Source organism: Geotrypetes seraphini, chromosome 2 (genome assembly GCF_902459505.1).
Source record: "Geotrypetes seraphini chromosome 2, aGeoSer1.1, whole genome shotgun sequence".
In the NCBI taxonomy this organism is placed as follows: domain Eukaryota; kingdom Metazoa; phylum Chordata; class Amphibia; order Gymnophiona; family Dermophiidae; genus Geotrypetes; species Geotrypetes seraphini.
In genome coordinates this window covers 383,357,631-383,384,224 of record NC_047085.1, presented here as the reverse complement: position 1 = coordinate 383,384,224, position 26,594 = coordinate 383,357,631, and the positions used below count along the sequence as shown (strand labels likewise).

General features: G+C 41.1%; 1 long non-coding RNA gene across 3 annotated transcripts in view; it reads right to left on the bottom strand.

Moving 5' to 3' along the window:
• Positions 1 to 19,097: 19,097 nt before the first annotated feature.
• Positions 19,098 to 26,594, bottom strand: part of LOC117355843 — a 74,626-nt gene continuing 67,129 nt past the window's right edge. For 2 of the 3 annotated variants that reach the window (XR_004538458.1, XR_004538460.1), the window contains one exon: positions 19,098 to 20,384. This is a non-coding gene — a long non-coding RNA (uncharacterized LOC117355843). Of the gene's footprint in view, positions 20,385 to 22,040; positions 22,097 to 26,594 lie in introns of all 3 variants that reach the window. The other variant, XR_004538459.1, reaches the window with a different exon arrangement.

Below are 26,594 nucleotides of genomic sequence, written 5' to 3'. Positions count from 1 at the left end.
ATTTGTTGGCCCATTTGTTAGTCATCAGTCAGCCTGATTACTGCAATGCTCTATGTGCTTTGTTATCACTTACACCACTGAGCAGTTCCAATTATTTCAAAATGCAGTGGTAAAACCTATTTGTAGTGCCAAGAAATTAGATCTTGCAACATCTTTTCTAAAAGAACAGCACTTGCACCCAGTTCTGTATAGGATTAATTTTATAATCCAAGTTTTAATCTTCAGAGTCTTCTGCGCAGATACTCCTTACTATTGCAACCTTGCTTATTTTTTATTCTCTCTTGTGCACACTCCAGTCCTCCCAGAACAATTTTTTGATTATCCCATCATTGACTGCTCACTGGAATAAGCACTTCAAAGTGGATTCTATTGTTGGCTTCTTCATTATAGAACTCCTTTCTTGACCTGAAGAGTTTAACATTAGGGGAGAAGACCTGTTTTTTTTTTCCCTCTGGTGATTGACAACAGTTGATCTTTAGGCCTCAGATCTATAGAAGGATTTTGGTATAAAGTTTCTTGCTAAATGTAAGGGCTGAGTATAATGGATTGTGTATGGTGTTGTGTTTTAGGCTGTTTTTAGATTATGTTTTCAACAACCATTATTTGAATGGCATTATACCAAATCAATCAATAGACACAATAAATAAGATAATTTGACAATTGTCATTTACAGTGGGGAATATCTATGCCTGAAGGTTCGTGTAGCCAGCTGCTTAGGGCTTTAGCAGTTTATTAGTAGAGTGTCATGGAAAGGACTGATTTTGTTCTTGTTGGGAAAGTGTGCTAGCTTGAATGTAAATGCATCTGAGATATAAGTAAATTACCCTGGTACTACAGGGTTTGCTATTAAGCTTTGTCATAATTTTGGAGGTTTGCCCTAGTACTGTATGTGACAGTATGGTCAGAATTAGGGTTATCACATGGCTCCAGAAAAAGGAAGATGGATGGAGACATCCGGTTTTACTTCCACTGCTTTCAACCAGATGTCTCTATTTGCCCTCCTTATTTCCTTTGCTTTCAGTGGAAGTAAAACCTGGATGTCTCAATCCATCCTCTTTTTTTCTGGAGCCATGTGGTAACCTTAGCCAGAACTAAAGGACAACCCCCCCCCCCCTTAACTAAGCCACGGTAGAGATTTCTACCGTGGCCCAGAGCACTAAATCCTCTAACGCTCATAGAATTCCTATGAGTGTTGGAGCAGCATGGAAGCATTTAGTGCTCTGGGCTGCAGTAGAAACCTCTACCATGGCTTAGGAAAAGAGGGCCAAAATCTTCACCAGCAAAAGCAGTCTTGTGTGCATGAGCAATGGCTATTACTACCTCTCCGATTATGCCCAGCCTAGGCCAGTGTTTCTCAAGTCGGTCCTGGAGTACCCCCTTGCCAGTCAGATTTTCAGGATATCCACAATGAATTTGCATAAACTTGATTCGCATACTTCTTCCATTATATGCAAATTTCTTTCATGCATATTCATTGTGGATATCCTGAAAACCTGACTGGCAAGGGGGTACTCCAGGACCGACTTGAGAAACACTGGCTTAGGCCATTGTTTTTGTATTATGTGCTGCCTTTGTTCACCCTGTAGATAAGTCTGTTAACCGCATCAAAATACTTATCAGGTGTATAGCAGTATATAAATAAAATTGTATGTTATTATTATTTTTCTGTGCCTGACTTTCTGTACTTCCTGCAGGGGTGTGAGAGCAATGATGTGCAAAGGAATGCACCTAAGGTGACTTTAGGGTGGTTTGGATGCAGATTAAAGAATGACACGGGGATAAATTTTTCCCCATTCCCGCGGGAAATCATTTTCCCATCTCATCCCCGTGAGTTCTTATCCTGTCCCTGCCTCATTCCTGCATGCCCCGTTCTCATCTGCACAAGCCTCAAACACTTTAAAATCATAAATATTCGAGGCTTGTACGGTTAAGGCAGAGCTCACAGGAATGGAGCACGGACAGGGATAGTGACAAAACTCACAGGGACAGGACGGGGAAATTGAGTTCTTGTGGGGACGGGGGGACAAATTTGTACCCGTGTCATTCTCTAATGCAGATTAAAGACTAAGAACATTTTTTTTGACTGAAGATGTTTTAAGAATTGGAAAGAGCGGATGGTAGCATAGCTTGTTTTAAGAAAGGTTTGGACAATTTCCTGGAGGAAAAGTCCATAGTCTGTTTTTCAGGAAGACATGGGGGTAGCCACTGCTTGCCCTGGATTGGTAACATGGAATGTTGCTACTCCTTGGGTTTTGGCCAGGTAGTAGGGACCTGGATTGGCCACTGTGAGAATGGGCTACTGGGCTTGATGGGCCATTGGTCTGACCTAGTAAGGCTATTCTTATGTTCTTATGAGGCAGGATGAAGCACTGTAGTTGGCTGTGGTGCCTTGTTGGGGATTGGGGAATTTAGTTGAATTGGTGGCTCATGTGTAAAGAGGCTGTGCCACAGGAACTGAGCAAGGCAGTGGTAACACTACTTCAAAAGAAGGGTCAAGTTAGGGATTTGCAGTTTGCAATTTAGAATTTTAATACTACAGAGAAAGTAGTAATAAAAATACATTATGGTTTGCTTGTGGCAAGAACTCAACCATTTCACCCCTCTGAGTCCAGATATAGCATTAACTGAAGGTTCAAAATAAATAATGACCTAGAGCAGTGGTTCCCAACCCTGTCCTGGAGGAACACCAGGCCAATTGGGTTTTCAGGCTAGCCCTAATGAATATGCATGAAACAAATTTGCATGCCTATCACTTCCATCATATGCAAATCTCTCTCATGCATATTCATTAGGGCTAGCCTGAAAACCCGATTGGCCTAGTGTTCCTCCAGGACAGGGTTGGGAATCACTGACCTAGAGTATGATGTGACTTGAGCTGCCTTTGACATCATCCACTATGGCTTTTTATTATTTCAGCTGGCAAAATTTGGATATGAGGGGATGGTATGGTTATTTCCCTTTTATCTATAGGTCTCAGTGTGTGTTTTGGGAGGGAATAGTTTTGTAGGAGTACTCAGTTTCTCGAAGAGTCTCCCACAGGTCAGTATTATTACCAATCCTGTTTAATTTGTTCATGGCCCTGCTGGCCTAGAAATTAGAACAGCGAGAAGTAGAGTTTCACATTTACCCCAATGAAATTTAGTCACTGCTATATATGAAAGGGTATCCACAGAAAGTAATAGGAGGATTACCGGTAATTAATTTCTCTGAAAGGTGGTGAATTGGTTACTAGAACAGCAATTGATCCTGATTGTCAGGAAAACAGTGGTAAAGTGGCTATTTTGGACATGTGAAGGGGCATAATCAAAACATACATGTAAGTCCGATTCAGACGTATGGTACTAGATGCCTAAAGTCGGCAGTGAGAAAATGCCCATTTTTAAAAAATTCATCTAGAATTTTTTTTTAACAAAAATTGTCTATCTGGACGTCCAGGCTATTGTTCATCCAGACTGCCAGAACATCTATCTGTACACTTCTCCCTCCAAATCCGCAGTTTCAGTATCTGCGGATTTGGTTATTTGTGATTGTTTAAAATTGATTTTAATTTTTTGGGCTATTTTCAAGCCCTCTGAGACTCCCTGGAACCTTACCTGGTGGTCTCTCGAGACTATGATGGGAGCTCACGGCAGCCATTTCCTATGAGTGATCTGCATGGGACAGGAGCGTAGGAAGATCACTTCTGTCCCGAAAGCCCGCTAGACAATCAGGTACGATTCTGGGGAGTCTCTGAGGGCTTATGGTAAGGTCCGTGATTCCGGGGGAAGGGTCAGAACCAGCTCAAATATTATTTTTAATATTCGCAGGCTGGCTCTGCTCCTAACCCTCGCGAATATTGAGGGAGAAGTGTATACCACATTTTCAACCAAAATTCTGTCCAAGTCCCAAACACCCAGAATAAGACCATTTGGATGTTGGGGGTGGGTGGGGGGGGGGGGGGGGGGGAGGGGCACTCTTGTAATGGACTGGCCACCCAGACATGGCAACAGAGCAACAGAGCACTGCTGTGAACTTCACAAAAAGGGGACCACATAAACATCTCAACAGAAGTCCCTTATAGGTTATGGTGAGTCCCCCCCAAATGCCCCCAAATCTACTATACCCACCTGTCTACAGCCCCAATAACCCTTATGGCTGCAGATGGCACATATATGACAGTAAAGTAGGGTTTGGGGGGGGAGGTTGATGGGTGCACATGTTTTACTATAAATGTAGTGGTTAGCGTGGCTTATGGGCCTGAGTTCTCCTCTCTATGGTTCACTAACCCAACCCCCAGTCTATTTAAGACACCTGTGTGCAGCTCTGCTTGGCTTTCCTATATCAGGTGCTGATGATCTGGAGACAGATATGCACTTTTTTATTCTGATATTTATGGGTGTGTGAGGAGGGTCAGTGAACACTGGAGGAATGTGTGTGGGTCTTTACTTTGTCTCTGTAGGGTTATCTGGTCACTTTGGATACCTTTTGGGCATTTATACCAGTTTTTACATTATCTAACTCATAACGTTTAAGTTTCGTCCAGAATGTCTAGTAAAACATTCAGTTATTCCTGCAGGACAACTAAGTCTAGGTCGGCCCTCATCCTGCCCACATACTGCCCTAACCACTCCTCCAGATACACCCCTTTTAGCTCTGGGGTGCACAGCTGGATTCAGAGGCCTAAAAAGTTCCGCGACATGTCCAGAAAATCGGTTTGATTATTGGCACCTGGACGACCTGTCTTTTAGGTTGTCCAAGTGCCGTTTTTAGAAGTGTTTTAAGTTTTGATTATGAGCCCCATACTTCTTAAAGTTTTGCCTATTTGAGGGTTCAGGAATCGAAGGCCTTATGTGTGTGTGTGTGTGTGTGGTTCATTCTAGCATGAATCAGCTTAGACTACTCCATCAGTTGAAACCATACTTACCAACAGTGCAAATTAAAAATATTTGTGCATGTTATGATTACAACTACATTGAATCACAGAAACTTTGTTTTTGGGGTTGTCGTAGGTGAATTTGAAGAGGCCTAATACAGTGGCCTAACTGATTATATGAGGTAAGAAGTTATATCATATTACTCCCATTTTTGTGAGCTGTATTGGCTCCCAATGCCCTTACAAATCAAGTTTAAAGTGCTTTGAGTAGTGTAAAACCTCTCTAAGAAATATTACCCTATTATTTACATGAGTGGTTGAAATATTATGCACTAGGTAGAGGTTTACACTTTTCCCATTTGTGTATATTAAGTTTGCCAGTACCCATTACAGTTTATCTCGTGTCAACAGAGAATGAGGCCTTTATGCTATATGGGTCCCAGTGTGTGGAATTCATTACCTCAGTTTGTGTGAAGAAATTAATTTTGCACAATTTAACAACTGAAGGCTTTATTTTTTAACCATTATTATGGGGAAGAAGAGGGTTGGGGTGCGGGTGCTATACTTACCATGAATTTGCTGTTTCTGTTGTTTTTTAAATATGTAAACCACTTCAATGTCTTTATGATAAAGTGGTATATCATTGACTAAATACAGTAAAATAAAGCAGTTCTAATAGGAAAAGTAATACTGTATATGGCTTCCAGAGTATAGGCATAGGAGAAAAAGAAGCATTTTTTCATGGGAGCGTTGAGAGGTCCCTTAAAGGCATTAAAAATGCCTATAAGACAGCATTGATATTCCACCCCCCTCCAATATATATTGTTGCATTGGTACAGCTGTTACATTAATGCTTGCTCACTTTATAACAAGGCTAACATAATGTCAAATGCTATCTGATACCCTGTAGAGAAGGGGTGACCAAATGGTCGATCGCGATCAACCAGTAGATCGCAAAGGCAATATGAGTCGATCGTGTTGTCTTTGCAATTTTTTCACCCTGCTGCTTCTCTGAGCTAGACTTCACCTCCAACATCAATTCTAACGTTGGAGAGGAAGTTCTGGGCCAGCCAATCGCTGCCTGGCTGGCCTGGAACATCCTCCCTGACGTAGGAGGTGAAGTCTTGTGGGTCCAGCGCTTGTACGCGCCAGGCCTGGCTTGGGGAAGCAGCAGGGAGAAATCGGTGTGGTGGTTTGGGGGGGATAGGGAAAGAATCATGGAAGTGGAGAAATCAGCGCGATAGCTTAGGGGAGGCAGGGGGAGAGAGAAAGAAAGGCAGAAATAAAAAGGGGGCAGGGGGAGAGAGACAGGCTGGTAGGGGAGAGAGAAAGAAAGGCAGAAATAAAGAGAGGGGCAGGGGGAGAGAGAAAGAAAGACAGGCAGGCAGGGGGAGAGATAAAGAAAGGCAGAAAGAAAGAAATATTAGCTTTACAGAAGAAGGAAGTGCAACCAGAGACTCATGAAATCATCAGCCAAAAAGGTAGGAAAAATGATTTTATTTTCAATTTAGTGATCAAAATGTGTCTGTTTTGAGAATTTATATCTACTGTCTATATTTTGCACTATGGCCCCCTTTTACTAAACTGCGATAGTGGTTTTTAGCGCAGGGAGCCTATTAGTGTCGGGAGCTGCGAGGGACATTCAGCGCAGCTCCCTGCACTAAAAACCGCTATCGCAGTTTAGTAAAAGGGGAAGGGGTATATTTGTCTATTTTTGTATAGTTGTTACTGAGGTGACATTGCATATTTTAAAGTCATCTGCCTTGACCTCTGAAAAAATCCCCAAATACAAATGATAATTAATATTTTCTCTACGTACAGTATGCTTTGTGTTTTTTAAAATTTTATTGTTGGTAGGTCATTTTGACTTGGTCATTTTAAAAGTAGCTCGCAAGCCAAAAAAGTGTGGGCACCCCTGCTGTAGAGATACATAGCAGATTATTTCTGTTCTATGAACAGATGGGGGTGGGAGGGGGGGGGGAATTCTGTACAAGGTGTCTAAAAAGATAGGCGCCTATTACAGAATTTATTTATTAACAATTGTATACCGCACAATCCAAAGTTCCTGGCTGTTTACACAAGAACAAACACAATAAATTAGAATCAAACAAGGGATTAACGATTAAATCAGGTATTCCAAGTAATTTCTCTCTCTGTCCCAGTGGGCTCACAATCTAGCTAAGGTACCTGTGTACCAATAATGATCAACTTTGAATCAAATATTTACTCATATTTCCAGATTACATCTGTTTAAATGAAGCTCAATGCGGCAAAAACAAAATTATTGTGATTTGGCCTGAACATTGATCTTTTACCTTCTTCGATAACTTTGAGTTCCAGAGATCTTTTGACGATAGATTTTTTCATCTAAGGTATTGGGTATTTTGTTGGACTCTTCCCTTTCCTTTCAAAGTCAGGCGAATCATCTTTTATATAAAATGTTTCTTTAGTCTTCGAATGTTATGGAGTTTGCGTCACCTATTCTCTAAGCAACATTTTGCTGTACACTTCCCCCTCCCCATTCGCAGTTTCGGCAATTGCAATTTCACATATTCACGATTTTTTGGGGAGGGGGAAAAAAAAAGAACCCCCCCCCATAGTTTAGCCTTCTCCCCGGCATCCCGGGCTCACCTGGTGGTCTAGCAGGCTTTCGGGGCAGGAGCGATCTTCCTACGCTCCTGCCTTGTGTAGATCGCCAATAGGAAATGGCTGTCGTGAGCTCCAGCTTCGGGGCTGTTAGCACGGCTTTGTAGAAGAGGAGGTAAATGAGGTCTCACCAGTGTCTTATACAGCGGCATCAATACCTCCTTTTTCCTACTGGCCAAACATCTTCATATGTACCCTAACTTTCTTCTAGCTTTCATCATCACCTTTTCAACCTGTTTGGCCACCTTAAGATCATCGCATACAATTACACCCAAACCCAGCTCTTCTGTCGTGCACTTAAGTTCTTTACCCCCTAAACTGTACCGTTCCCTCGGGTTTTTGAAGCCCAAATGCATGACCTTGCATTTCTCAGCATTAAATTTTAGCTGCCAAATTTCAGACCATTTTTTAAGCTTCGCTTGGTCTTTCTTCATGTTATTCACACCATCTGGGGTGTCTTCTCTATTGCAATTTTGGTATCATCTGCAAAGAGGCAAATCTTACCTGACAGCCCTTCAGCATTATCGCTGATAAAAATGTTGAAAAGAACAGACCCAAGAACAGAACCTTGAGGCACACCACTGGCAACATCTCTTTCCTCAGAGTGATCTCCATGGACCATACCCTCTGTCGTCTTCCACCTAACCAGTTCCTGACCCAGCCCGTCACTTTGGGGGCCCATCCCAAGAGCACTAAGCAGCAAGCCAGCACCAGCAAGCCAGAGAAGCTGTTCACGCTGGTGAAGATTAAAAAAGGTATGGGGGTGGGAAAGGAGGGCGCGAGTGTGGCATGGGGGTCTGGAAGGAGTGAGGGTGGAGAGGCGAGTGCCATCTCCCCAGGCACCTCCTACCCTCGCTACACCGCTGCGTATGTTCATCGATTTTATATTTCATTTTTTTGAAATTTAAGAAACTCTTACCTATTGCTGTGCAATGATATAAATGCATTTTACAATTTAACACTGTCCCCTCCGTCATTTCCCCAGGAATGTGAAACGGTGTGGAGTGGCGGCATCTTTTTTTGTACAAGTTAATAGCTCATAGAGTTCCTGAAGAAGGGGGTCTATCCCTGAAACCTAGCTTGGTAGAGCCTAAAGAATAGCATGTTTCATCTAAGGAGGTGCATGAAATAGTGCTGAATGGCCATCCTCCTGGTGAAGCTACAGGCAAGCCCCTTGCATGAAGATAAGTTTGGCTCTCTCGCTTAATGTTTCATTTTTGTTTTCTGGGCTGCCATCTCTGGGAGACTCTCTTGTTGGAGGAAACATATTAGGTTTATTTTCATTTATTACTTGATTTGAGGCACCTTTTATACCTGTGATACACTCACAATTTTGTAATTAGCGCACAAGTGATATCCTATGATGGTGGCCTAAACAGTGAGAAGGATTCTCACATTGGGAATAACCGGGCCGAAGTTAAGCATTAGAGCTTTTTTTCCTTATGGGATTTTGCTCTTTAGAGGTTACTACCTAACAGAGAGGATTCACTTCACATTCTAAAAATTTGTATGTTGGTGATACACAAGTGTTATTGTTCAATGAGAAAGTCCTCCAGTGACTGCTTTTTCATTTTTGTCATCTTTGTAAGTGGTATATACGAGGGTCAATTGAAAGGTTTCCAGCCTGACCAAGAAAGAGCAAGATTAGCATTACAATTCTTTAGTTGTCTGACAAATGGTGTTACAAACATCTACAGCTAGATCAGTGTCTCTCAAACTTTCTCTAGCTGGGGCACACTAAAGGTAGAGGCCATGGCTTGAGGCACCCAGAAGTGCGTGGATGTCGCTGTGATGACATCACCCATATGCATGACATCAACATGTTGACGTCTGCACAAGTGCAGAGGCCCTCCAGATGGGTCCTGAGACACCAGTAGGGGGTGCCAGCAGGGAGGAGGGCCGGAGAGGAGGAGAAGCACTGACACCAGTTGATTGCCTACAGCATCAAGCTGAGTATCCCCTAAGTCTAACAAATATCAACTGAGTACCCCAACCACAGACCTCCCTAGGCCCAACCAAGCGCTGCCCCAGATCCCATCCTCTTTACTAATTGTAATGCAATTTTTTTCCATTCATTTTTCATATACACACAATATACCGTACTGTACACAGCAGATATAAATTCTCAAAATGACATTTCAATCACTATATTGAAAGTAAAATCATTTTACCTACCAGCGATCCTCTGCGGGCTGCTGTAATTAGCTTTAAATGTGAGACAGGGAGGCTAGAGGGGGAAGCCAAAATACGCTAGAGAGAAGGGAGAACATGCAGGCCTTTGGCAAATCAGACAGCGCTTGCACTGTACCGTATAGGGAAGTCAGCTGGCAGCCTCTCTTTCTCCTCAGTGTGCTGCGGTACACTTGGAATCTTAGAAGGCACACTAGTGTGCCTCAGCACACAGTTTGAGATACACTGAGCTAGATTTTAAAGTCAGTCTGATGTCTAGTTTTGCATTGTCTGCCTTTTAAAGTGAACAATGGCTCCACTATATAAAAAATGGACAAAATTGAGTATTGCACCATGATAAAATTATTTCATTTGAAGGAAAAATCGCCTACTAAAATTAAATCTGAGTTAGACACAATGTTTCCTTCATTTTCAGTGGTGAAAGTGTGAGCTTATGAGTTTATATATAGCTGTACAAGCATTGTTGATGATGAATGCTCCAGACATCCAAAAGCAGCAACAACTGATGAAATGGTTGATGAAGTTCACCGAATCGTGATGGAATATCGCTGATTGACCCTAAATGAGATAACAGAGGCTGCTGGCATTTCTTCAGAATGTGTATACACCATCCTACATAAATATTTAAGCATGAGGAAGTTGAGTGCACAATGGGTGCCATGTTTGATAACCATTGACCAAAAATGAGTTTGGACATTTTGAAAATGCGTTGAGAGTTTTAAGGGCATTTTGTGACTGTGGATGAGACTTGGTTTCATCTTGTACTCCTGAGACAAAATAACAATCCAAACAACAACAGATGAACTGACTCCAAAGAAAACGAAAATGACTCTGTTGGCTGGGAAGGTGATAGCGACCATCTTTTAGGATTTCCGCTGGATAATTTTTATTGACTATTTGGAAAAGGGAAAAACCTCAATGGCTAATACTATGCTGGCTTATTACAACATCTAAGTGCTGAAATCATGACAAAACATCCTCATTTGGCCAAGAAGAAAGTTCTCTTCCACCAGGATAATTCACCAGCTCACACATCAACAATCATGATGGTAAAATTGCATGAATTGAGGTTCAAATTAATTTCCCATCCACTGCACTCTCTGGATTTGGCTCCATGCAATTTCTTTCTGTTTCTGAACCTGAAAAAAAGGCTGTCTGGGAAGAAATTGTCTTCAGATTCTGCAGTCATAGATGCTGTAAATAGTTATTTTTCTAGTTTAGATGGTTCATATTTTACTGAAGGCATCAAAGGTCTGGAAAAACATTGTATCAAATGTACTGAATTAAAGGAAGACTGTTGAAAATAAATTTCATCCCCCCCACCTTAAAAATGTTTATTTTTTTAAATTAGGCTGGAAACTTTTCAGTTGACTTGTGCCTAAAAATATATGTGTGCATCTGGCCTATTATACTGGTGCTCTACTGTATAAAAGAAAGAAAATGTCTGCTTTCCTTTATAGAACAGGCTCCAAATAGATGCCTCTCTATAGACTTCACCTCCATGCCCCCAGTTCTAAATGCATAAGTGTTTTCAATATCGCTCATGTCAAGATCAAAACTGCATGAAACACTGGTACAGCACAGTAAATAAGCCCCGATAGGCAATGAGACCTTCTAGAGATTTTTCTATGTGAGGGATTATGGAAGGTAAATAAGAGGCTTATATATGCATGTGGGAAAATAAACCTTGGAAGGCCAACAATGGGTGAAAGAGAGAGTTATGTAGCATAGATAACGATATATCATCCTGCATACCCCTAATATTTATTTGGCCATTAAAAATATCTACTGACTATCCCATTTCCTAACAGCTGCTATTCAGAAAAAACTAAAATATCTGGAGATATGTTCTTCAAAATACAGAAGTTAAAAGTACATTAAATGGATATAACTGAAAAAAATACGATTGAATATTGCTGAAGTACAAGGCAGGATTTAGATTATTATTTTTTTTTTTAGTGACACAAAAAATATATACTGCTAAGCTTACAGCAGGAATTAGCCCACAAATTTGTTTCTTTGGATCAAATCTGTAAAGCTTTAAGTTGCTGTGACTGGCATTTCTGTAGCTATATTGATCACAGGACATAAGTTTATTTTGTTATTATACTGTTACATTTGTGCATCACCACTGAACCTACCTAAACAAATGAAAAACCTGCAAACATAACCATAGTACCAACATATTACATTATAATATTTCTATTTGGACACTTAGGAGCAAATTCTATAAATGGCATCCCTGATTGTAGGTGGTGGTAGGCGTCCTACCGCTGGCTAACTAGCCAATCGGGACATTCGTTTATATTTTAAAAAACACACTAAGGCAGGCTGCCTACATTGTAGGTGTCTTCGCGAGCCTAGGGAAGGAGCCACCTAGGCTCACCCAAGGCTAGGCTTGGGTGTGGTTTCATCCAGAAGTTGCCTTAGGTGAGCTTAGGTGGCCGTAGGCGTCTCCCTAGGGCCGTGATAGGCGCCTGAAATGTGCATTTCAAATAGACGCGGCCGCTAAACTGATCACGGCAATCGGTTTAGCAGCTGTGGCAAGAAAGCCATTCATCCCCCCCCCCCCCCCGAAGACTACCAGCAGGAGGGATGCTCATTCCCTCCTGCCAGAATCTCCCCCCGAGTCACTCCCCAGCAGGAGAGATGCCCAACAGGGCAGGATTAACCAATAGGGCAAGTAGGCACGTGCCTAGGGCCTGAAATGGTCAGGGGGACCCAATCTAGGAGGGCATCAACATTGTTTTTTCCAAACGGCGATGGTCCCCTCCAGCATCGATTGGCAACGCGGGCCCCCCCGATCGGCAATGCGGGCCCCATCCCGATCGGTAACACGGCTCCCCCATCAATTGAAAGTAAGACAAGCAAGCAACGTGGGTAAGAAAGGCAATGGGAACTGTAATTGTGCAAGCGATGCTGCTTGCCCAAAGCTTCCCTCTGACGCAGATTCCTGTTTCTGCCTGGGCCCATGGTGGGGTGGGGCAGGGGGCCCAGTGTACTTGTGTGCCTAGGGGCCCTTGACGAATTAATCCTGCCCTGATGCCCAGTACCTCTTTCCAGAACCTCCCACCTTAAGATCATTGGCTTGAGATTCCGGTTGGCCCAGGTGTCTAAGGCCCCTCCTGTGGGGTGCCAGAGGATGTCTTGTGGGAGGGGGAGTTCCAGCAGGAGGGACTGGGCATCCCTTCTGCCGGTGGATGTCTTGGCAGGGCGGCGGCAAGAGAAATTGGACACTCCTCCTACCGTGGATATTCAGGGGTGGGGGGGGCACGGTTTCGGGGGTTCCAGCAGGAAGGGACTGATCATCCTTCCTGCTGGTAGTCTTTGCAGGGGTGACAGGTTCCTTGCTGCGGCCGCTAAACTGATCACAGCAGGGAGATTCCCTTACTGTGATCAGCTCAGCAGCAACCTGATTCTCTAACTGGCGCCTGTGACATAGACGCTAGTTAGAGAATCATGGCGTTAGGCGGGCTTAGGCATCTGTCTGTGAGTACAAAGTGTGTGCGATTCTCAAAAGCCACTTAGGTGGCTTCTGAGACTGGGTGTCCTAAACAGAATCTGACCCTTTCAGACTTATTTATGCACTAGCTGTTGAAAAGAATAAATGAAAGATTTTCAGGCAGCTTGGTTAATTAAATAATAGCACTGGCAAAGAGAAGATGCAAGTTTCAGAAAAAAAAAAAAAAAAGAAAAAGTTTTATTGTAGACCAGGAATTCAACTTAGTTCTTGGGACAAACCTAACCAGTCAGGTTTTCAGGATATCCGCAATGAATATTCAGAAGATAAATTTACAAGCACTTCCTCCATTGCATATATATTCATTGTGGATATCCTGAAAACCTGACTGGCTAGGTGTGTCCCAAGGATTGGATAAGAACTACTGCTGTAGAGCCAGGTTGGAGAAATCCTTTTGAGATTGTGGCCTAAAGGACCAGTGAGGGAGTAAAGGGTTCTCCCTCACTAATATGGTTATTATATTGTTGGACAACAGAGGGCACTAGGTAAGAGTCGGCTACCTAGAGGAAAGTATATGTAACCCTGCTGAGTCAGAGGGGCGGGATTTCTGGCCTAAAGTGGAGTCATTCAGGGAGGTCCTGAGGGAGAGGCTTCCAGGAGAGAGACTTCCCTAGCAGTGGCTTGAATCAGACCCCTGGGAATGAAGAGAGCATGTGAGATCTGTTTATGTGAGATGGCTAATGTCTGTTTGGCTTGGGTAAGGCATTTATATCCTTTGAATATTATGAGAGCTGGCTCTGTGAGCAAAAAATAAAGAGTGCTGAGCTGGATTATGAGATATGGTTAACTGCCTAGAAACTAAGGCTGCTCAAGTTGGATTGAGATATAAAAGTACAGATGATATCTTTGCCTTCCCTGATCCTGTGAGGGAACAGGCTCAGGTACGAAAGGAAGAAAGACTTGTCAAAAGAGTAAAGACTGCTGAACTGGACTAAGATATAAAAGATAAAAGTATATCTTTGCCTTCCCTGAGTCTGCAAGGGAACACAGTGGTCAGTCCAGGACACTAGTACCCGGTAAAAGCTCAAATAGTAGCAACATTCCATGCTACCGATCCAGGGCAAGCAGTGGCTTCCCCCATGTCTGTCTCAATAACAGACTATGGACTTTTCCTCCAAGAAATTGTTCAAACCTTTCTTAAAACCAGCTACCTCTTATTTTTTTTATTTTTTTTTTTTGGGGGGGGGGGCAATTTTCTTATTTTGTTGTTCTTGCCAGTAGATGGTGAAATGTGCTAGGAAGTTGTTTGACCACATTACGGGTGTCCAGGTTTTTGCTATTATCTTTTGGCTGTTTTTCCTTTTTCTATTGCTTATTATAAAGTCTGGTTTGTAACCTTTATTGTGGGTTTTTTGGGAAGGATAATGTAACCAATCTAGGCAGCTAACTTAATTTTTTTTAAAAATTATTTTAATTGGCTTAATTGATGCTGATAATTAAAAGTGCCATTACAAACTGATTAAAAAACAATTTAAACTATTAGCCAGTAGGCACCTACCACCTCGCGTTTGGCGTCTACACTGAGGCGCCTACCAGCGTCTACACAGAAAGTAGGCATGGTTAGGGTTTCGGTGACTGAGTTAAGTGCCGGTAGGAGTCTACCTTAGGGGCTGGTATATTAGGCCAAGACAACCCTGGCTTAATATACCGGCGCCTACCTTTGATTGACATTTACAGAATCTGTTTATTAGCAATTTATAAGCAAGCTCTTGTCTATTAAAAAGCTTTGCTGTGGTGTTCTGCTCAAATTTTTTTTCACAGTAAGTTTAGATATATGGGATAGATGGCGACAAGGCATTTGCGATGACTACCCCGGAAGCAGGTGCTGTTTCTGCCAAAATGCCAAAGGGTTTGAGTGCTGCGGCTATGATTGGAGCCACATAGTGTCAATGACAGCTGAAGAATCAAACATTACTGGTGGCATTGGGTGATTTGAGCATCTTGTCTATAAAGATAAGTTGCTGGTGTTATTTCCTGTTTGAAATATACGATTTTCGTGGTGGACAGTTTTTAACACTGTTGGACACGTGGTTGAATTTCTATCACATTGCACATTATACAAATGAAAAGCAAACAATGGTGTATTTATTGACGTTCAAGCAGTTTGTTGTGGCTGTTGTGGTTATAGCTTACTAACTTTTGCTCATTAGCTATCTTTACACTGATTTTTTTTTTTAAAAAGTAACAATTTATAAGACCTTATAATAACAAATACCTATAGCACTATTCCATGTGATATTATTTTTCTACTTTATTGGCTTTTTTGATTATGATTTCAAGTGGAAGAGGGTACCCCTGTTGTTGCCTGGACTGGATTAATGCCAGGGATGGTCTGACGGAAAAGTCTGAATGGAGCAGGTATACTGTATACGCGGTTAGAGGCGATTTTCAGTCTGCTAATCAGGTAAATGCCTGGATAGCAAAAAAACAGTCTGAATATTAGCCAACACCTGGATTATATTTTTTTAGTTTTTGGATAATATTGTGAACTTTATGCTTCCCTCCTGGTTGTCACTTCATACAGTATATGTTGTTTTTATTTTACATGTTACAAAGTGCTTTACTAGGGGGGTGCTGAATAGTTCTCAGCCCAACCAAGACGAGAATGATGTGGCTATGGTTCAATCAATTTTCTGAAACAATGTCAAAACAGAGAATTTTGTTTCTGCAAATTGGCACTTAATGAAATAAGATAGCGCTCTTTTCAGCTACAGTGGCAAAATAACGCTCAGAATGTAGGAAGTTGGTTGGTTGGGCTGAGAACTTTTCAGCACCTCCTCCTATTAAATTCATGTCTCAGCTGCCTTAGCTAATTCAAATTTGCACTGATGCTCAAATTTTGATTGAATCATGGCATACAAAATACAAATAAATAATAATAATAGGTCAAGCACCAAGATTATTCAATGTCAAAAAAGGCTACATGTCTGTATGCTGTTCTGCGGACAAGCGGGCTATTCTTTTTTGGAAATTCCTGACCCTTACTAAGACAGGCAACTTCTACTGAACACCTTCCTGAGGTTGTCTCTGCTATTGTTCAAAGTCCTGGACCATCATTGTTTTCTTTTTTCCCCTCACACAAGCAATGTTCCTTGCTTCCATCCTTTTTTTACTGTTTAAAGCTGTCTCAAATTTGGCTTGGCAATGGCTGCTCCCTATTCTGTGTATGAGTAAGGAATAGAAGCAGTATATTGACTAAAATACAATAAAATGAAACTTATTGCCAAGGCTGATCCAGCTGCAGATCTAAAGCGTCAAAATTATTCCTTCACTGACTGGCATTCATTAACTTTACGATGGTTTCATGCCCTTATAGGTGGTATCTCACCATTCTTTTTATTTTTTTTTTTTTTACTCTGATGCTTCCTTTATTTTTGCTCAAATTCCATTCAGTTCTCAAAATATCATTACCATTGCAAACAAGGCAAATGTGTTTATCGGAAACTGCAAACTCCTTTAGGGCCTCATAGGATTAATCACGGTTATAAAGTTTTATTAAACACAATTTTTGTTTAATGACAAGCGTTACCAGTCCTTCCAATTCCGAACCAATCCTGTCCTAAGGGTGTATCTAGCGCAGCAGATTGTTTTCACCAGACTCTCCAGACAATCCCCGCTTGCTTTGTCATGCACGAAGATATTTTTCTTCCCGGATAATTTGAACTTCCTTAAAAATCACATCTGTTTCATACTTTATTTATTTGTAATTTAAATCCTTAAATTGAATCTTTCATTACCAACATCTGGGCCTGAAATGCAGCTCACTTGAAAAAAAAAAATACAAATTTTGTTTTATTTCTACTTACGCCACCCTCCTCCCCCTTTTCACTCAGTAGCACTGGTACGAAACATTCCCTGGCCAGAGGGAAAACAGCCGGGTATCTTAAAGCTGGGATGCTGTACCATGTGTAATGTGGTTCACTCAAATGTCCCTGAAGTGACTGGCAATTTGCCCAGAATTAGACTGAATGCAAGTAATAAGCTGTAGAAATTCCACAATATTGACAATTAGATATCTCTATACAGCAGCAGCTGGGTATTGTTCTCATAGTATACTCTCTCTCAAAGCACCTCCTAAAAAAAAGAGGGAAAATAAATTCTGGCAGAAGGTTGCAGGCTGCAGAAAGGTAATATACATTGTATGAAATCTCTTGAATATAGATTAATAGGAATGTATCTATTAGTACAGTGTTTTTCCCCTCAAATAATGGCTGAAATGAAATTTCATGGAATCGGAGTTCATAATATCACATCTGTGCTGGGTAATTGCTCTCTGTTTAGCTCTTTTCTTTTTTTCCTACATAAAGAAGGTACCTCTCCTCATTTACACTAATTGTAAAAAGAGAGAAAAATCTGTACTCTTTTGCTCTTTGTGCTTTTCATGTGCTCTTTCAATGTATACCTTGGATCTGGTTGTCACTCTTTCAGTGCATTTATTTCAGTCCTGTTCTTTTCTTAAAAAAAAAAAAAAAATCCTGTGCAAAATCACCACACGGTCTGTATTTGGGCTCCTTTAAATGGAGTGAAAATGAATGAAGACAATGAATCCCTTTTCATATACTCTGCTCAGTAGATTGAAGAGAAACCACTATGATCTGTGCATCCGTGTATCTCCTGTCCTAGCTCCCATCAGAGTCCCGACCTTGGACGAAAGACAGCACAAAACACGGGAAAGAACTGAATGAGCTTAGCCTATATTTTATATACTATCTGGTGACCACACACTGTACTATATCTGTTCGTTATTGTATGAAGCAGCACACATACTTTGTTTTCTCTGGAATTTCCAGACAAAAGCAGCCTGCGGACTCTGTATTGGTTGGGTTCTGCTACTCCCTGTATTTAAGATCACAATTTTTTTTTTCTATGTGCTTGCTACATGGTGAATAAAAGCTAATTTTAAAAGTAAGTAATCGTTTTTGAGAAGTAATATAAAACTGAGGGAAGATGTCAAGTTTTCCACTGCAGATGCTAATTTATCAAGCTAATTACCAAGAAAATGCACCTAAATTGCTGATAATTTTGAGTCTTGATTACTTTAGCAGCGTAGACACTGGTGGCTGCCTTAAGGATCAGAAATCTTATGTCAGCTTCCCTGCCTCCTCTCCCGCGGCCTTTCTCTGCACTGTCTCTGCCAGAGTAGGTCTGAGGCTGGTGCTAGCACCCTCCTGAGGATCTCTGCTGGCAGGTGCGGGCGAGCTCTTTCTTCTGTCCTTTTACAGTGCACTCTAGCTGCTGAGTCAGTAGCTAATGAGGCCAGTCCATGAAATAAAGGCAAGGATGAGAAAGCATGAGGTCATACCACTTGCCAGCAGCACGTCTTTCGGTCTCTGTGGTGTAAGATGTACTCAAACAGCAAGGGTTAAAAAAAAAAAAAGAATTCAAACAAAACAAACTGCTGTACATTAATTGACTGCAGTATCAAGATCCTTTTTAGAACCTCCGTTATCAGCAGAAGTACAAGTATGTTGACATGAAGACAATAATTACAAAGCAGATTTCTTGTGAGAGGACTTAGCGGTTCTGATGCTGATCCCTGTTGTAATGAGCACATTTCCATACTTATGAATTACATACAGCAGAAGATATACTTCCAGTAATCATTAAACTCCCCCCCTAGCAATTCATGCCTAGCTGAGCCGCTCGCCTTTAGCTCTTGAAGGGTTAATGTGCTGTTTAGTACTGAATAAGATAAAATGAGCTGTAAATAATGTAATGATATATATTGTTTAGCTGCTTATACTGTACCAGGTGCACATACACCCACTCCTCAGTGAGACGTAATCTGGGGCAGTCATCAAACACAGTTGTATTTTTAATACCCCCTTATCCCATCCCACCCCACCCTACATAAATAAACAAAAACACAGAAAAAGAAGAACAGCCAGAAAAATATATATATTTAGATAATACAATCAAAGATTCAGGAGAGATCTGCCCTATTTTTCAAAGTCCTACATCTATGCCAGGTAAAATACAAAACTGTGTGTGTGTAGAGTCTATATGCACAAAATACATTAATGGTCCTTTTATAAAAATACTAGAAATATGATACATTCTCAATAGGTTACAAGGAACAAAATATGTATTTCTGAATACTGGTAATTAGTGTATAGTGGCTATTAGACATTTTTTAGCAGCTGCACATGTTCTAGAAGTACCGGTAACAAAGCTTATACAAAATAGCCTATTTACATTCTGCCTCTTTCTCCTTTTTCTAGCTTATAACTAGTTTCAATTAATTGCCAATTTTAAAATATACATTTTAGTAAATATTTACCATTACATATAATTGATAGAAAATTGTGTGTCAAGATACTCTCTGAATTACCAAGATACTTCTCAATGGGAAGGGAAGTTCTAGGGAAAAGGAAGCTGAGCTGACATAACTTTCAACTAATACAGTAAACTGCATTGGAAATGGAAAGTTAAACCTTGTCATAAAATCAAGCTTCAGTAGAGCGTTTTATCGTGGATTGACAAGGAAGATGCTCTGACGCTCATAGGAATTGAATGAACGTTGGAACATTTACCTTGACGGCCCGCGCTAAAAAGCTTTACCGCAGCTTCATATTTAGGGGCCATAGCTTTTTATTTTATATTTTACAAGAACTTTAATTCCTCTAAAGAGATGCTCTTTTTTTAAAAAAGATGGTCCACATGGTGTTATTGTAAACATAAAACCTCCCTGTTTTCACTATTGCCGGGATTCAATTTGTCATCTCAAAATCTACCTCATTGATTGTATTTATGCTTAAATTTAGTCATTTTGCTGTTGTTATACTGTTAACAAACTTGGAAATATAATGTCAAGGTATATCTGCTGTACATTGTCTTGGGTGAATCTTTTTCATAATGACAGTTAATGCTGTAAATCCCCATAAATAAATGCATTAGTCATTATTTCCAACAGTTCGAAAAGCTTCAACCATGTCTCTTCCAGGTAACTGTGGGCTGTGAATGCATGAGAAGTATTTCACCATTTTTCCACAGTCTTGTAAGATTCTAGATCTGCTTACAGACAAAAACATGGAAGAAGAATCACACTCTTTAGAAGGCTAAGCCAAAAGAAGAACGGAGATGGCCAATGGGCGTGAGTAGAAATGCCACAGGGACCATACAATGCAGATGAATCTTGAAATGGCTGCTTATCAGCAAGTGCTTGCATCAGGGGTCCTAACACAAAGAGAGAAAAAAAACCCCTTGATAAACACAATATAAATAATTTACATACAAGCAATAAACAAATCAGTAAAGTGAAAACAGATTGAAAATCAGCAAAACCATAATTAAAATTATACAAGAGGGGCCTAATTTTGGAAGCGACGCCTTCCGTGGCAGATGCCTGCTGTATGTCAATGACCAAAACTCTCAAAATACCCAAAGGGGAATATCAATCAATCACAACTAACCCAATCCCCAAATATAACCCAAGAAAAGTAGGTAGTACTACAACCAAATGCCCACAACCCCACAAATGCAGGAAATAACAAAGTTCAATAAATATATATAGTGTAGTGGGGTCTCAGTGCGACAGTCCAAGTTATGGTGCGCTGGAAACCAGTGCTCTTGGCTTAACATATAAAGCGGGACTCTTTTTCAAGTCGCGTTGTGCACCATCATAGACCTCACTTGTGCACAACTAATAATAATTAATAATATATAAAGTGCTAGTGCAAAAGTATTAGTTTACAGCAAAAAGTTGCAGTGCTATTGACTTTTAAAGATTAAAACCAGCGAGGTGAGTAAACTTATCTGCGGTAGCTGCCCAGTGTTTTCATGTCCATTATTCTCAAAAATGTTTGGTTTTTAAAAAAAAAATTCTTTATTGATTTTCCAAACTTCAATAGTGCAAAACACAAATATTTAACATATAATAAGTCAATAAAAGCACATTCAACTTACAAGTATACATAACCAACCATTTCCTCCCACCCTCCCAATGATTATTCAAATAAACACAGAAACATAGATTTTCCCCAATAACCTTACCCTATTCAAATTAGTAATATCCTTCCATCCTCCCGCCCACCCCAATTGTAAATACTCAAAGGTCAAAATTAGGACAGAAATAGCCCCCCTCCCACCCTTCCCTGGATGTGTACGAAAATAAACAAAAACTGACTCATAATCAAAGACCTGCTATAGCGAAGTAATATAAGATGTCAATGGGCCCCAAACCAATTTAAATAAATTACTGTGCCCCAAACTATCGGCATTCATTTTTTCATACCTATAGCTGGAGCACAGATTTGCTCAACAGAAAGGGAAATTTAGACGATCAGAATTCTTCCAATTTCGGGTAACCACCTGCATGGCTATTCCGGTCATGATAAGGAAAAGACGGCATTTATAACGATCCATAGGGGGTTTAACATGTAGTAATGTTCCACATATGACCGCCTCATACGTCAGTGGAATTGATGATTCCAATATGTTGTTAATCTTACCCCATATTGACCTCCAAAAGTTAAGTATCAAAGGACAATAGAACAGATGATCCAGTGTCCCATTGTCTAGAGACAGTGCCAGCATCTATTAGATTTAGAACTATCTAACCTGTGTAATCTAACCGGGGTCCAAAAAGATCTATGTAACAAGAAAAGCCATGTTTGTCTCATAGATGCTGACGCTGTACATCTCATCCTTCAAGTGCAAATATGCTGCTTTATCTCAATGCTTCAAATGTCTCTGAAACTAGATTTTGTTTTTTTATTCAAGAAATCAGATATTAATTTATACCACCGGGCAGCCTGATAATTATTGTCCTAAAAAATCTGTCTGTAAATTAGGAAAAAGATGTTTTAAGAAATGTTTTATAACCGATCAAACCTTTGGAAACACACTGAGTCAAAACACGTGGCAATTTCCAGAGGTGGTCCTCACACCTATGGATAAAAAGTATAGCAAAAAGTCTAATTAGAAGAAATACAGTATCAGCCATCTACTATAATAAAACACTAAGCGTGCATGCGTACTCCTACCTGTGTGATCTGTGATCCGTATGTCCGTGGCAGGCAGGAGTGCGCATGCGTGCATAAAACGGTCCCTGCAGTCTTTCTGGCTCCCCCTTCAATCACAGTAAGTAAGTTCTTTGTCGGCACCCCTCCTCGAAGCACCCAACCCCCCGTTGAACCTCCCATTGCAGTCTGACACTCCCATCCCTTCCCGCCGTCTGAGCGGCTCACTTAGTCCCTTGCTGCCAACCTTCCCTTCCCGTGGTCCCAACTGTTGACCCTCCCATCGTGGTCTGACCCTCCCATCCCTTCCCGCCGTCTGACCAGCTCACTTAGTCCCTTGCCGCTCCCCTTTCCCTTCCCGCGGTCCCGACAAACCTGCCAACTGAAGCAGCATCCGCAGCACTCTACACATGCTGCTTCGGGGCCTTCTACTGCCCTGATTTGCTCTGCTGCGTCTCTGATGATGTCATCCGGGATGTGCCAGAGTAAATTAGGGCAGTAGAAGGTCCCGAAGCAGCGTGTATAGAGTGCTACGGACGCTGCTTCAGTCGGCAGGTTTGTCGGGACCGCGGGAAGGGACGGGGGGGCGGCAAGGGACTAAGGGAGCTGGCCAGACCGCGGGAAGGGAATGGGGGAAAGGGGCAAATGCTGCTGCTGCTGCACAGGGAAATGGTGTGGGGGGAGGGAAATGGAAGGGGAGGGAATGCTGCTGCGGCTGCTGTACAGGGAAGTGGGGGGGGGGAGAGAAATGCTGTTGCTGCTGCACAGGGAAGTGGGGTGAGTGCGCTAAAAACGCTAGTTCACCTTTGTAAAAGGAGCTCATAGTAATATATCTTCAATATACTGTTTTTGGACATTACATCTAATCTGATCCTTTAGATTTATGTTGGATAATTCTTTAATGCTTTAACTTGTTCACATTCTAATTATGCATTATGCAAAAATATCTTTTCAATAGTTAACACAATATATAATTTAGACTTCAATCTATTCAGAACCTAGCCATCAGAGTTCTCACTGGGGCTACATGTTTTGCTAGGGTTACTCCACTTTTAAAAGAGGCCCATTAGTTGCCATATAGATGCAATTTAAGTTGTTAGTGCTGACTCACAAAGTTTTATTTTCTGGATAGCCACAATATCTGGCAAACTTACTTATTCCATATTGTCTCTCACGGTCATAAAATCTCAGAATCAAAACCATTTAGCGATACCTTCATTATCAAGAGCAAGACTAGGTTCTACATGCGAGTCCACATTTTTTTACTTGACCACAGCATGATGGAAACATCAGGACAAGTGGGATTTACAAAGGAAACCAATTCTATATCATCTGCATAAAAAGGTTTATGATGGTGGTTTGAAAAGTTTAGTAAAAGAAAAAAAAAAAATCAAGTTGATCAATGTGTAGTCTTCATTGAGGGCTTTACACTTAGTCCAGCGAGTTTCCAGGTTTTTTTTATATAATAGGAAAATTGCTTATGAAAGAACTAGAAATTCGCTGGACTAAGGGCTCCTTTTACTAAGGTGCGCTAGCGTTTTAGTGCACGCAGATTAGCATGCACTAACCCCACACTATTCGGCTAGAACTAATGCCAGCTCAATGCTGGCGTTATTCCACGCGTTAAAGCCCTAATACAGCTTAGTAAAAGGAGCCCTAAGTGTAAAGCCCTCAATAGAATCTATGTTGTTTACCGTAATTTGCTTTTTTTTTTTCAAAACTTTTCAAACTACCCTCATACGATATACTCCTAACTCCTGTATCAATAAAGCTAAAAGACTAACAAATAATTAAACAGTAGAAGAGATAACAAAGAGCCCTGAGAGACTCCACAACAAAGATCATGTCATTCAGAAGACTGACCAAAGCGTGAAACATAGAAAGATATTCCTGTCAGGAATGACGTGAACCACTGAGGAACTGCATCTAATATGCCTATATCCTTCAATTGACCAATCAGATTGACCAGATCAAAAGCCACTGATAAGTCCAGGAAGACAATTACAATTTAGCCTTCTAATTGCTCCTGAATGTTACTAGCTGAAGGCAAATTAATTTTGCTGATAAAATCTTTCAATTGTTCTAACACAAACATTTCAATCAACTTTGAGAGAAAAGGTAGATTGGAAACTCGAAGAAAATTCTCCAGTGAAGAGGGATCTAATAAGTTATTTTTTAAGATACATTTAAGAACGTATCACTGTTGTTTTCCAAAAGACTGGGAAAATCCTGTCTAAAGGCTAGAATGTATCATATCCACTATAGAAGGAAATAGGAACCGCAGCTTCTCAACCAGAAACTGTGATGAGACTGTGAAATGAAGAGATGAATTTATCAAAATCTTGCAATTGTAGATGGCTAAGTTGAGACCAATGTCTCTAGAGACTCACTGAATTGTATACAATATCTAAAATCTCTATAAAAGATAAGAAAGGGAGATGATGTAGCAAAATAATTCTGTAGATGTTTAACCTGATCTTGAAAATAGGTAGCTAACTTCTCTGTTGACACTGATGAATAGTGAGGAGTCGGGTAGAGAATGACACAGGGACAAATTTGTCCCTGTCCCCACAGGAACTCAAATTCCCCATCCCATCCCTGTGAGTTTTGTCACTGTCCCTTCCCCATTCCTGTAAGCTCTGCCTTAACTGCACAAGCCTCGAACATTTAAGATTTTAAAGTGTTTGAGGCTTGTGCAGATGAGGACAGAGCTTGCAGGGATGGGGCAGGGACATGAATAGAACTCACTGGGACAGGACGGAAAAATGAGATCACGCGGGGACGGGGTCCCTGTATCATTCTCTAGACTTGGAGTTTTAGTTCAAGAAAATAGCATCTTATAAGCACAACTACATTTCCCGATTTGCACAGAAAGTCGGTTGTTTTGCCAGCTTAATTTCTTTTAAATGAGAATTATTCAATTCAATACATTTTTATTTTGACAACTCTGATCTCCTTTTCCTCCATTGCCTTTCAGCTTTCCTAGTTTAATGTTTCATGAAAGCTAGACCCTGATGATACCAAGTCTGCCTCATTTCCCCCTTAACTTCTAGCGCAAATAAGGGTACATGAGAGTTTAGAGTCCGTGTTAAAAGTAGAATCCGCAGTTCAGTTTTTTTCAGAAAGAGAGAGAACTTTGAATTCAGTCAAAAATAGGCAGTCTGAAAGAAAATGGGCGATCTCTATCTTATTTAAAGAATGGGATAATTTAGAAATGTTAGCTGTAGGTGTGATATCACGGTTAAAGCAACCTTGAAGGTAAACCAATGAATGGTCAGTCTCACGCGGTGGCCCTCAGGTCAAAGACCAGTGCCCTAACTGAGACCGGCCCTACCTGCGTACGTCCGTATTCAGCAGGAACTTATCTAGCTTTGCCTTGAATCCCTGGAGGGTGTTTTCTCCTATGACAGACTCCAGAAGAACGTTCCAGTAGAGAATGACACGGTGACAAAAGTCTAGGGAAATCATTTACTGTAAATCCTGCATTAGAGACAGTAACATCTAATGATTTTAAAGTAAATATGAAATAATTTCTAAACTGGATAAATGTGCATGTACTGACACACACATGTTCATGTTGCCATTCTATAACATAACCGAGTATGTGCCGACACCTACACATTTACGAGGAGGAGCTGAAAAGATCTCAGCCCAACCAACCACCTTCCTAAATTCTGAACGTTATTTTACCACTACAGCCGTTATTTTTCATTTTTATTTCTTTCTTTCAAAAATTGACGAATCGCTTAAATCTAAGGGCGCCTTTTACTAAGCTGCGCTAGCGTTTTTAGCTTGTGCTACAGATTAGCGCACGCTAACCCCACGCTACATAAAAAATACGTAAGCTCTATGGAGGTGTTAGTGTGCAGGCGCGGCAATGTAGCACGTGCTAAAACCGCTAGCGCAGCATAGTAAAAGGAGCCCAAACGATGTACAAAACATTTACGCCCACAATTTCAAGCACAAATAAACATTGTAAAATGCAGTGAACAAATAGGTCTACCCCCACAAATTTCCTCAATACAGAATTCTTTAAAATGCCAATTTGCAGAAACAAAATTCTAGGTGTTTTGACATTGATTCCGATCATTGATTGAACCCTATCCACGTCATTCTCTTCTTGGTTGGGCTGAGAACTTTTCAGCACCCCTTCGTCAGCAGCTGGGAACGTAAGAGCATAAGTATTGCCGTTGCTGGGTCGGACCAGTGGTCCATCGTGCCCAGCAGTCCGCTCACGCGGTGGCCCTCAGGTCAAAGACCAGTGCCCTAACTGAGACCGGCCCTACCTGCGTATGTCCATGTTCAGCAGGAACTTATCTAGCTTCGCCTTGAATCCCTGGAGGGTGTTTTCTCCTATGACAGACTCCAGAAGAACGTTCCAGTAGAGAATGACACGGTGACAAAATTTATCACCGTTCCCGTCCCC